The following is an 11,607-nucleotide window of genomic DNA, read 5'->3' as shown; positions in this document are numbered from 1 at the left end:
ATATTTCATTCATTTAGATCTAGGATGTGTTTTTTGAGTGTTCCCTTTATTTTTTTGAACAGTGTTTATATATATATATAGCATATTTAAAAAGAAAGAAAATTAAAAGTGACATGCTGAATATGACAATATTAAAGATAAACTGCTCATGGTTCATCCATGATGGGGCAAATGCAGAGAGCTCAGAGAGGCATTTCCTGCAACAGATTAATAAAGTATAATTGAATTGAAAAATAAAATAAAATAAAATAAAACAGATGTTTTGGCTTTTGAGGAATTTTATACAGAGCTCTTTGTGAATAAGTAAGAGAGAACAATTCTGAAGCTAAGCAGCGTCAGAGAAAGAGTGGAGAAACATTGAGTGCTTCTGAGCAAAGATGGGAGAAGCTCGGGAGTTTTTCTGTGCGTGGGAACAAAAACCGTGGAATAAATAACAAATAACCACGACCGTGATGTGAGGCCGGCGTCCAGGTGGACCTCCAGGAGGAACTCCAGGTGGGCCTGCAGTGGACCTCCAGGTGGAACTCCAGGTGGGCCTTCAGGTGGAACTCCGAGTGGAACTTCAGTTGGGCCTCCAGTGGACCTTCATGTGGGCACCTCCTGGTGGAACTCCAGTGGACTCCAGGTGAGCCTGTAGGTGGTCCTCCCGTGGTCTGCAGTTGGACCTCCATGTGGAGTTTAAGGTGGAACTCCAGTGGTCCACCAAGTGGACCTTCAGGTGGAACTCCAGTGGTTCTCTGCTTGGTCCTCCAGGTGGTCCTCCAGGTGGACCTGCAGGTGGACCTCTATTGGTCCTCCAGGTGGACCTCCAGTGCTCCTGCAGGTGGTCCTCGTGTGGTCCTCCAGGTGGACCTCCAGCGGTCCTCCAGGTGTACCTCTATTGGTCCTCCAGTGGTCCTCCTGTGGTCCTCCTGTGGTCCTGCAGGTAGACCTCCAGGTGGTCCTCCAGGTGGTCCTGCAGGTGTACCTCTATTGGTCCTCCAAGTGGACCTGCAGGTGTACCTCTATTGGTCCCCAAGGTGGACCTCCAGTGGTCCTGCAGGTAGACCTCCAGGTGGTGGTCCAGGTAGACCTCTAGGTAGACCTCCAGGTAGACCTGCAGGTGGACCTCCAGGTGGTCCTCCTGTGGTCCTCCTGTGGTCCTCCAGGTGGTCCTGCAGGTAGACCTCCAGGTGGTCCTCCTGTGGTCCTCCTGTGGTCCTCCAGGTGGTCCTCCAGGTGGTCCTGCAGGTAGACCTCCAGGTGGTCCTCCTGTGGTCCTCCTGTTGTCCTCCTGTGGTCCTGCAGGTAGACCTGCAGGTAGACCTCCAGGTGGTCCTGCAGGTAGACCTCCAAGTGGCGGTCCAGGTGAGCGCCCCGGCGGTCCTTCACCGCGGCTCCGCCTCCCGGCTGTCAATCACCGCGGCGCGGCCTCCTGCAGCCAATCAGAAGGCGCGGGGGCGGTCCGTTGCTAAGGAGGACGTTTGGTTGAGTCTCCGCGCCGCAGCCATTCAGCGGCGGTGGCTGAAGCGATTGGGCTGCGAGCGTCTGCCCTGACACTTTCTGTGGAATTTGAATTATTTTGGAGAGGCACGATTTCCCCGAGAAATAGGTGACGGCGGTAACGGACACGTCTTCTGGGCCGCAGCGGGGATCACAGGTGGGTGCCACTGTCAAGCACGGGGAGTTTTAATTAGCCGCTCCCCCTTCTTCTGACGGCGGAGCTTGTTAGCTCACCCCGCTAAGGCAGCGCTAGCTTGTGTGTCACTGACACACACACACACACACACACACACACGCACACACACACATACACAGCTATCTTAGCCTTTAGCTCACACACATACATGCCACTTAGCCCGCTTGCTAACCCGAGTATATTAAAATCAAATCAAATAGAAGGAGGCTCGGAAGGCAGGGGGAGTGTTTGAAGACTCACGGCTAACACGGTTCAGGCTCGCGTAAGATCAAGCTAAGCTAGTAAAGCGGCTAACAACACTCAACTTACCTGGTTAACTTTAACATTAGTCAGCCGAGCCGGAGCAGATCATCCACGCACTGCGAGGTAATCTCTGACTTCCGTCGCGGATTGCTCCGAAAAGAGGCGAACGTTAGAGCAAAGGAGGCTTCCGGAGCTCGTCGGCCGCCAGGACAGGTTGATTTCCACCCAAATAAAGCGAGTCACGGTCCAAGCCCACGGAAATTCTTCAGACGTGTGCTAATGCGCCGTGGAAGTTGTCTTTTGTGGCGGCGATATCACCGCCGCACCTCTTGCAAAGTGTGGGAGTTTCTTGCAAGAAGCACGGAGTTTGGCCACATTGGGCCGGTCGCTTTGCAGATGCTTTACTGTTTTGTTTTTATTTCCAATTGTGAGGCGATTCCTCTGCAGTCGTGCAAAGCGTCATGCTTCCCGGCCAGCCGACGTGTTCGGCGGCTCCGATGAGGCGTAATTGTCGAGTCATTACCGTGACAGCTTCCAGCCTTTGAGACCAGAGTTGCTTTATGGCGTCTAGGACACTTTTTGCAGGTTGGGTTTTGACATTTCTGATTCATGCCAGTGGTGTGAACCCTCCAGATTATGGCTGGTATCGCCGATTGAAATGAGTACAAATCAGCACAAGCAGCAGCTATTTTCTGAGTAGTTGTATGTGTTTGTCAATCGAGGGATTTTCTTAAAAACCACGGCATGGTTGTTTAAGCATGGCTGTGTTTTAGATGGAGACAGTCGGTATTTGCTTCTGTTCTTGCATAACAGCCGATTGCTGTGGATTATTGTTCAAGGTAAATGTTGATTGAACTAAACGGCTTGTTCTATTTGTTGTTTGTGTTTCGATTCTTAATTGAATTTGTAACATTGCTGCGGTGTTATCATACAGTGGGACCTCCTGTTGAAACGATGGGGGATGTAAAGATGAAATGGAGCAGGAAACAACTTCTCTCACACACCAATAATGTACAAGTTGTTCTTTGAAAGTGTGAACGTTGTTGTCTGGACAACTCGTGTGTGTCTGTGTGTTTGCATGTTACTACGTAAGAACCTTCCACTGCAGTCAGACACCATGGGTGTCCTCAAGATGTGACTCCACACAGGTCGCAGACACTGCAACAAGTGTGAAAACACACTCCTCACGTGCATTGACGTGTATTTGTCGTACCGATGCATCTGAATCATTTGCCGTTTGGTCGTCGCTTCAGCGCCGATTGATGGCAAACCCGGGGGCTGGTGAATATCACCGGAGAAATCACAGTGTATTATGATTTCCGCTGTCAGGAATCTCATCCTGCTGCCGTATGGTTCCAGTTTTGTTCTTTATGTAGAGCCTGCGGTCTGTGAGACGCTAAAAAGCATTTATGTGCTCAGTAGTATCAGCTGTAAAAGAAATATGACACATTGCTGCTGAAAAGCACAGAGCGTTTGGTGTTTAAGGTGACGGCTCTGGGACTTCCCCGGTGCTTTGGGCCAGTCATGTCTTCGTGGATCTGTAAAAACACGCTCATGCGAGAATAAAAAATAGGGGTAAATAAGTCTTAGCCGATTTACGGGTGAGTCGCTGCACGGGCCTCGGCTTACAGAACCAGCAAGGCGAGATTGGCTTCCTGACACCAAACCCACGCCTCTCATCCCTCAGCTGTTGTAGAGAGGAGGAGAAAAGCCAGAGCGAGCGTCAGTCTGATGCTTTGTGACTCAACCCTGTGGGTGAAGCCGGCGTTCCTCCCTGCGTTTCCTTCTCCGAGGACCAGCTCTGTCTTGGCAGCCAGCCACGCTATGTGACGCAACCGTGGGCCGACAAACTCGCTCTGCGACAGTGAAGCAACCCAGGGGTTTCACGGCGACACCCCGCCGAAGGCCTGCGTCCTCGCCGCTCGGACTCAGCGATGCCGTCGGCTTATCTTTCGGCTCCGAGAGAACCGGTGCCGCGAGAGACGGCGGCGGAGGAGATAAAGCCCTGAGTTTCTGTTCCTGTCTTTCCACGTCTGTTTGGATGGAGGGCCGTCGCTCCCTGTCCATCTTTGCGCGCCCGTCCCATTTGTTTGTCTTGCTAAACCCTATTTTTAGCCACCTTCAGCTGCCTGTTAATGTCAACCCGACCGGCGTCAGAAAGGCTAATTCACCAAAACGTTCAGATGTGCCGTCGTCACCAAATCAGACGTTTCAAAGTTTGGGATGAAACCCACAAAACAAAAAAACACAACCATGCTCTGTGCTTCTTTTGATACCACAGGAGAGATACATGAAAAAGAGTCATTCTTCTCTCATGTAATGACCGGGCTCCTAAGGTGTCAACACAGCAATGAATTTTTAACTAGAAATTTAGTAAACGACAATTGTCGTCTGGAGAACGTCCTGCTGGCACCTCACAGGATGAGCATTTCTATTTGTGCGGCGGCGTGCCTAAAGTATGTTTGCAAAGACGTTTCTGGAAAGAAAAAGGACACGCGCCGTCGGAACAGTCCGTTTACAGGCCACTCGGCTCGCATGACTCGTGTTTCCAGCAGCCACTAACTCAGGATCAGCCGGTGTTCTTTCTGGTTGCTTCATCCTGAAAGTATGATTGCAGAACGACAGATTGATTGAATGAATCGACATTTATCCCCTTTCTCAACATGATATCATCAAGAGTATTCAAATACAGTAAATACTGATACCGGTCAGAGCGCTTCCTTGCCAAAATACTCAGGTCTTCTCTGTGGACGTGTGGGCTAAGTGGCATGAAATCCCCTGGTAGCGTCCAGCTGTCGACTAGGGATGTCAAAACAAACTACACTGGAGTTGGTCGGACGACTGCTTTGGTTGTAAGGACTCGTCTGCCGGGGAGCCGTGCTCTCCCGCTCACTGACTCATACTAAAAAGAAATAAATGGTGTTTCCAAGCGCCCGAGTCTGATAGTGGAAGGGGGACGGCCCTTTACCCAATGGAAAGGCAGGTGTTGTAGTTTTTGTTTTTTCTCAATTCTTTAGTTGAATCCATCCTGTTCTAGTAGGAGCAAGGTCTTTATTTGAGCAGAGCAATACGACGAATCTTAGTGTGGAGGGCAGAGCGTGTTTAATCTCAGGCTGACTCCACCAGCGCTGGGATTATATTGTGGATGGGAATTAGCCGTGTCTCCCCTCCCCAACATTGTTGTATCAATATTCACGCCCTGTATCATATCAGGCTGGCTGTAACTTTTTCCTCCTCAAACGGAGATGCGAAGCAGACCTAGAAGGAAACATTCCAGCCGCAGCCATGTGTGTTTCCAAGCTGACGCTTGACTGAGCTTCACTGGTGATTTACAACTGCAGGTCTTCTCATTCCTTTCAAAACAAAGGTGCCACAGACTTGTGCTCCCAAACCCACTTTATAAAAATAGTTGAAATATACAAAAAATTTGGAATTTTTTGCATTTTCAGATCATTTTTCTCAGCCTGTTGAGGGGGAATTTCACAGTTTAAGTGAGGAACTTTCTCACCAAATTATTGATTATGATAATGTTTTAAAGATTGTCATTCACTCTTGATAATTTTAGGTCATTTTTGCAACGTCATACTGCCGTAAAAAACAAATATGTTTGAACAGATATTCCAATTTTTTACCTGGGCCAGAGTGTTATGTTAAAATATATTTCTTTGATGCATACTTCAATACTGTGCATGGTCAATTGGACATTTTAAAAATGTCCAATGAGGCATTTGGGTTTTCTTGAAGATAGGACTTCTATATACCAATGCTTACAGCTTCATCTAAACAATCATTTTTGCTGATGAAAAGTAGAAGCTTCTGAACTTTGACTTTTAAAGATGAGGCTGCTGCCCTGTTATTATCTGCCATGTTAGATTTGACTTTTTTCTACTTCTTCTCCTGTAATTCCACATCTATTTACAAGAGAGGAACGGTACGGCACATGGGCCAGGAATATCTGTATAATGTCTGAAGAAACCCTACGGGACGGCAAGTTGCTGGTTTACTTTGAGAAATACTTGCAATCTGGACATTTTTACTGCCACGTCCACATACGCAGTATTGAGCTATGCATCAAATACACAAAGGTGGATTTGCAGGCTGTAATGAGCGGGAACATGATCTGCATTTCCACTCGGACGATGGCACGGGGATGTCAAAAACTAATTACCTTTTTCGAGGGCAAGTGACTTGCTCTCATCAATTAACGCAAAGATCTATCGGCGTTTTAGAAAGTAGGCGAACTCCGCGCTAGCTAGGTCGACCCGGAGCCCTGATTCGGAGCTGATTGGGACGGGATCCAGCGGAGAAGATTCCACCACAGGGGTGGGCTTAGAATGTGGGTCTCCAATGTGCATCTGACCCCATTTCACCACCGGTCGCCCAAAATAGGTTCTGTGCTACCGCAGAGCCGGTTTGAAGTGTTCGACGTGTTGTCGGCAGGTAGCGCGGCGAGGAGCTGCAGGTGTTGTCACGTGCTCGAGTAATCAGCAAATCTGAAACGGACTGAAATAGAAAACCTCGGGTTCTTGACACACGATAACACAAACTAGAAAACTTTAAGGGTGCTGCCGACTGCACCTGCCGCCAGGTCCAGATAACCATCCTTGTCTGAAATCACTCCCCCTCAGGCATGCGGGTTGTATCCCTTTTCAACCTGCTCCTCATCGTTCCCTCCCAGATACGAACCCTGCTTTTTATTTTTCCTTCGTTGGCTGCCATGCTTCCTTGAAGCCGCGGCAGAATTGGTTCCTCTCTCGTCCCAATCAAGATGGGCAATCAGATACAAACAGTGTTTGGATACACGTGAAACTGACATGCGGGAATATATTTTATCCTGTTGTTCCATCATCTTTCTGTGCTGTGATTTTTTTTTTTTTTTTAAGCAAGACCTGAAGCGTTCACTCACTCGCCCCAGCTGAGATCCAGGTGTGGACACGAGCCTGGTCGAGGTTTATGTAAAGCTGCGGGAGGAATGAAACAAACATGCAGACTCACAATGTTTGCTAGCTCTCAGCAGGTACAGAAGAAAAGCTCTTTGGGAGGCGCCGTTTGGTGGCTGCAGGAGGCGGAGGCAGTGGTGGGGGATGTGAGGACCGAGGATCATAAAATGATATTTTTAAGATCAGAATGTGGCTCGTGAGGCACAGGCTGGAGTTACCGACACTCGTCACATTTCTTGGAACTCAGGCTTGTTTTAAACCCTGGTCATGAATGGCTTTGTCTTGTCCCTTTTCCAATTGTACCTAATGAAAAGAAAAAGAACCCATGAATGATGCCAAGTTAATATTAAAATACCGGAGCCAGTGTGGCGAAAGTCCATCAGTGCAAGATTCATTTCTTGGCACGATGTTTGGGAAGCCTCCATGTTGAGTTCTTGCTTTCGTCGTCACCAGAAAGTTCCCCAATGATTTTTTATTTTTATTTTATTCTCCTCTTTAAGTTCTGGATTTGATTGACATAAGTGGTTCTAAACTGTACGCTCTGCATCGGGCCGGTTTATAAGATGAGTTCCTCTTGCGTGTCCAGCGGACATTGTCACGTTTGTTTGATCACCGAAGAAGGATCCTCCCCCTTGTTAGTTTCTTAATTTCTTTAAACAAGGTTTGCATAGCGTTGAGAACTCTATTGGGATTTTTATTCCTTCTTGGCCAGGTCACCATGCCTTCCAGAGATTTTCTAGATTTTTTTTTTACAGACTTTCTAGCAAATGCACTTCTTGGCTCCATGAACTATATCCTGACTTGCCTCGATCCTGGAGGAGTTATTTTCAGCTGTTGCATGACGACCGAAGATCACATTCTTGGACTTGAGCTGGACTTTGTCGCTGATATTGCCGGTATTTGAAAATAAGGCCAGGTGAGCAAAAATGAATCAGCCGGTCGTCTTCTTTTCGATCCGGTGGCAACTCGATTAGATTATGTATTCATGTGCTTGGAAGGCTGAATATTGCCCGGCTTTGAGGCTGTTTTTCTTTTTAAATGATTAAATGTACTCCGGGTGAATTTGTTGACTTGAAAAATAAATCAAAATAACCTGGGGCTGCTGTCTGCCCATGTGCTTACTAAGCACTAGATTGAAGATGGCGGCGTGAGAGCAAACACAAGCTAATATGGTTCCCGGGAAATGTTTGTTGTCCAAAACTCTTGGTTTTGTCCATTTGCCGCTTCGACGTCAGGATCAGTTGTTTTTCTCCCTCGTCGTTTCATCCTGTTCTCATCGCGTGTGTGTTTCTTAACACCACAGAAAGTACAAAGTGAGCGATGACTACATGTTGTCAGCACTTGCTTACACATTCATAATCCTATTGGCCAGCATTCAGAGCCCTCACCGTCCACATGGTAAGCAGGCCACACCTGCTGACCGTGCTGTCCGTCTGGAAACTTAATGCCGGCAGAAGTTCTCCTGCTGTTCGGGAAGGTTCTGTCGCCCCGGAGCGTTCCGTCCTACAAGCCGGGCCTTATTTGTATCTGTCGGCTGCATTGCGCCGCGTCAGCATCGCGTTAAGAAAGAATATGGTTGTTTCACAGTGTTTAAGTGCTGCAAAGGCAGATCCCTGAGAGTGTGTCCCCCTGCTGACTCTATCTTAAGCTCTTAATTAGGTCCAGGGGACTTTCATCTCCACTTATTCACTTATTGCCTTGGTTCTTTAAACTGCGGGATGATGTGTGTGTGTGTGCGTGTGTGTGTGTGTGTGTGTGAGACGGGGAGGGGGGGGGGGGTATCACTGTATACAAGGAGTCACCTTTCAGGTTTCTGGCAGCAGGGCTCGGGGAATCCTTTTGTCTCGGGCCTCATATGGAAGGATACCTGAGCCTGGCGGTCTGGAACAGCTCATGCTTTATTCAGCCCTCTGATCTGTGCTTTAATTACGCCTGACCCGGACACGGGGACGAGAGGTGTGTTCGCTGCGAGGAGGCCATCACACGGCCGGGTGTGAATGGAGATGGGGGGGGGGGGGTGACGTCTGTGGCTGATACACAAAGAATCAACCGTATGCATTCCTGGCATTCTTTATTTTACTCCTAATTATTTTAGCCCAATTCCCTGAATGTGTTTTGGGTGGTCCTTGAAAGTTTCTACCTCAGCTTTACTTCATTTTTATTATTTTATAGTTTCATAGGCCATTTCATAGGCCAGTTATGAGCCATTTTTACTGATCCTTACAAAATCTCATTTTTTTCTCTTCTTTTTGGTAATCTGTCAAAACCTTTTATTTATTTATTTTCAACCTCTCAGTTGATTTCTCAAATATTTACAGCTCTTTTTTTGACTAAATGCAAATTATTCAACTGCTCTCCCTGTCCTTGCAAATGTTTTTTTTTTTTTTTAAATGATCTTTTGCATATGAAATTGTTAACAACCTTGTAAATCCCCTTAATACAATAGCCATTGTCAGACTGAATTATCAGGTAGAGCGATGGGAATTTAGCCTCAGCATTTGAGTGTAGAATTTCTAATATCTGCCTTTCTGAAACCAGTAAAACTGCTGTGGAGCAGCAGCGACAGAAATAACAAGATAGAACGCTGGATAACAAAAGCTTGTCAGTTTCTAGATTTTTTTCCTCTTCTCGTTGAACAACTTGTCATTTTAACATTTAATACAAGGCTGACAGCGTGACAAAAAAGCTGTCTGATTTGAGTGATCGGGGGAAAAAAACCTTTGTAAGAAATTTTCCGTAGAACACAGAATTAGCACATCTCACATTTAAAGTACGTGACTACATCCGTGTGTTTATCTCAAGAAATGGCACGATGTGTGTGTGCTCGCTTATCATATAATCCCTGATCAAATTGGTGCAAGCACGTGCGCGCACACACACACACACACACACACACACACACACACACACACACACACGCACGCCCTGCTCGCTCCTTAGCACATGTACAGTGATAGTGATGGAGTCTGCACAGTGCTCCGAGTGGAAGGCTCCGGATCGTTGTGTTACCATGATCTTCCTCCAGCCCTCCTTCTGTCCTTACTATGGATGTGCATCAGTGTTGCCAGGGCACCGATTTCCTAGTAACCACTGCCGCAGTCAGCAGTTGTGGGTGGCGATGCTGCGATAAGAACAATGTAACCCCACGAAATGTTTGCAGCGGTTACCCTGTGGTCTCGCACACGGGGAAAAATCCAGCGAAAGCTTGCAAAATCTTTCGACGTTTTAGCTGTGCAAGTGCGGATGCCGAAAAAGTATGCTCTGCAAAATAACGGCGTTGTCACCGGGGTGTGGGGAAAGAAAAAACAAAAACCTGTCTGATCCATGTAGAGGCTGGCGGCGATATCTGCCCGCGTTTTTTTAATCACCGTGAACATTGGCTGCTAAGCTAACTTCACTTTAATTGGTAGAATATGAGCTCAGTTTTGTTAGATAAACAGGGCTGGAAGCCAGCGAATGTCTGCTGTGACGTCCGTGTCAGGCTGTCTGATTCCATACTGAGGATAGCTGATGGTGTGTGCGTGTGTGTGTCTTTTATAATTCTGTATTGTTAACCGACCAAAATCCGGCATCCTCCAGCTGCCTCAATGTTAACATGCACGCATGACGTGAAACCATTAAACCAATGTTGGATTTGAACCTCTGCCTGAATTTTGGTTTCCAACTTAAGTGTAATATCTGAGCGTGCCTGGCTCATGACACACACTTCATTTTCAGTGCAGCTATTTGTCACAGACTAGTCAATATTACTAGAAGCTCTGCCATAACAATTTCATTAGAGTATCCTGTAGTAGTTGAGCTGTAGTTTTAATCTTAACGTGACTGAAGGAAATGCAATGCCACCATATTTCACCTTGTCTGTTTGACCGGTGCGTTTTAGTCATCTCAAATTCATTTTTAAGGGGAAAAAAAAACAGTGCATAATACATACACCTTTTATATCCCGACCGAAGTAGTGATTCCAAGCCGGCGTCCCCGTGCTGTGAGATGGGACTCTTGTGCTGACTCGTGCAGCGCAGGGTAAATTCTTCTGGCCCGTAAGAGTCTGCTTGGACTGGCACTGGCTGTTGTGTAACCGCAGTTCGTCTGATCCAAAGTCCACTGATCCAAACCTACTGTGAGGAAAAAAAAACAGGACGATATGACTCTGCAAAACACACCGCTGATGAGACGGTCAAGTCCAATGTGTATCATCAGCATAACCGCCGCCAAAGAGCTCCTGTCGCTGTGGTTCACAGACCGTTTTCAGGGCCATTGTCGACATCAGCCGAGTCTGCAACGCGGCAGCCGGTTTTATGGCCGGGCCAAATCGGCGAGGAAAATTCCCCGGCGCTGGAAAGACGTTAATTATTAATGAGCTGAGTAGCGGTCTTCTGGCCCGTGTGCTCGGGCTCGATTTTTGTTTTTAAATCACTGCCGTGAGTTTGCAAATTATGACCGCCAGCCGGAGTTTCACTGAGGGAAAAGAGAGAGTGAGAAAAAGAAAATAGTCATGGAAAAACCTCGACCGTTTTTACACGTCGATATTCCTCCGCCGCCATGTCATGTGGAACCGGCAGAAAGCCGGTGGCGTGTTATTTCCCGGGTATGAAGGGGCTATCAGTTTAAAAGGGGCGTCTGTCCGCACGTTTGTGCGTTTCCTGCACTTTTTCAGCTCGCGGCTCGGTTATTAGAGAGTGAGGGGAACAGGTGTCGCTAGCGGCAAGTGTGCTCTTTATGATGCATTTTGCATATGTTTCTTTGCCG

At 47.4% G+C, this 11,607-nt stretch overlaps 1 protein-coding gene across 5 annotated transcripts in view; it reads left to right on the top strand.

Annotated features, from left to right (window-relative positions):
* Positions 1 to 1,500: 1,500 nt before the first annotated feature.
* Positions 1,501 to 11,607, top strand: part of numb (NUMB endocytic adaptor protein) — a 60,841-nt gene continuing 50,734 nt past the window's right edge. For 4 of the 5 annotated variants that reach the window (XM_086159257.1, XM_086159247.1, XM_086159237.1 and 1 more), the window contains exon 1: positions 1,501 to 1,639. The gene's annotated coding sequence lies outside the window, so the exon portion shown is untranslated. Of the gene's footprint in view, positions 1,640 to 7,327; positions 7,778 to 11,607 lie in introns of those variants that run through there. The other variant, XM_086159228.1, reaches the window with a different exon arrangement.

Source organism: Fistularia commersonii, chromosome 1 (genome assembly GCF_037954325.1).
Source record: "Fistularia commersonii isolate RoL2024-O1a breed Wild chromosome 1, RoL_Fcom_v1.0, whole genome shotgun sequence".
In the NCBI taxonomy this organism is placed as follows: Eukaryota; Metazoa; Chordata; class Actinopteri; order Syngnathiformes; family Fistulariidae; genus Fistularia; species Fistularia commersonii.
This window is presented reverse-complemented; position numbering and strand designations above follow the sequence as displayed.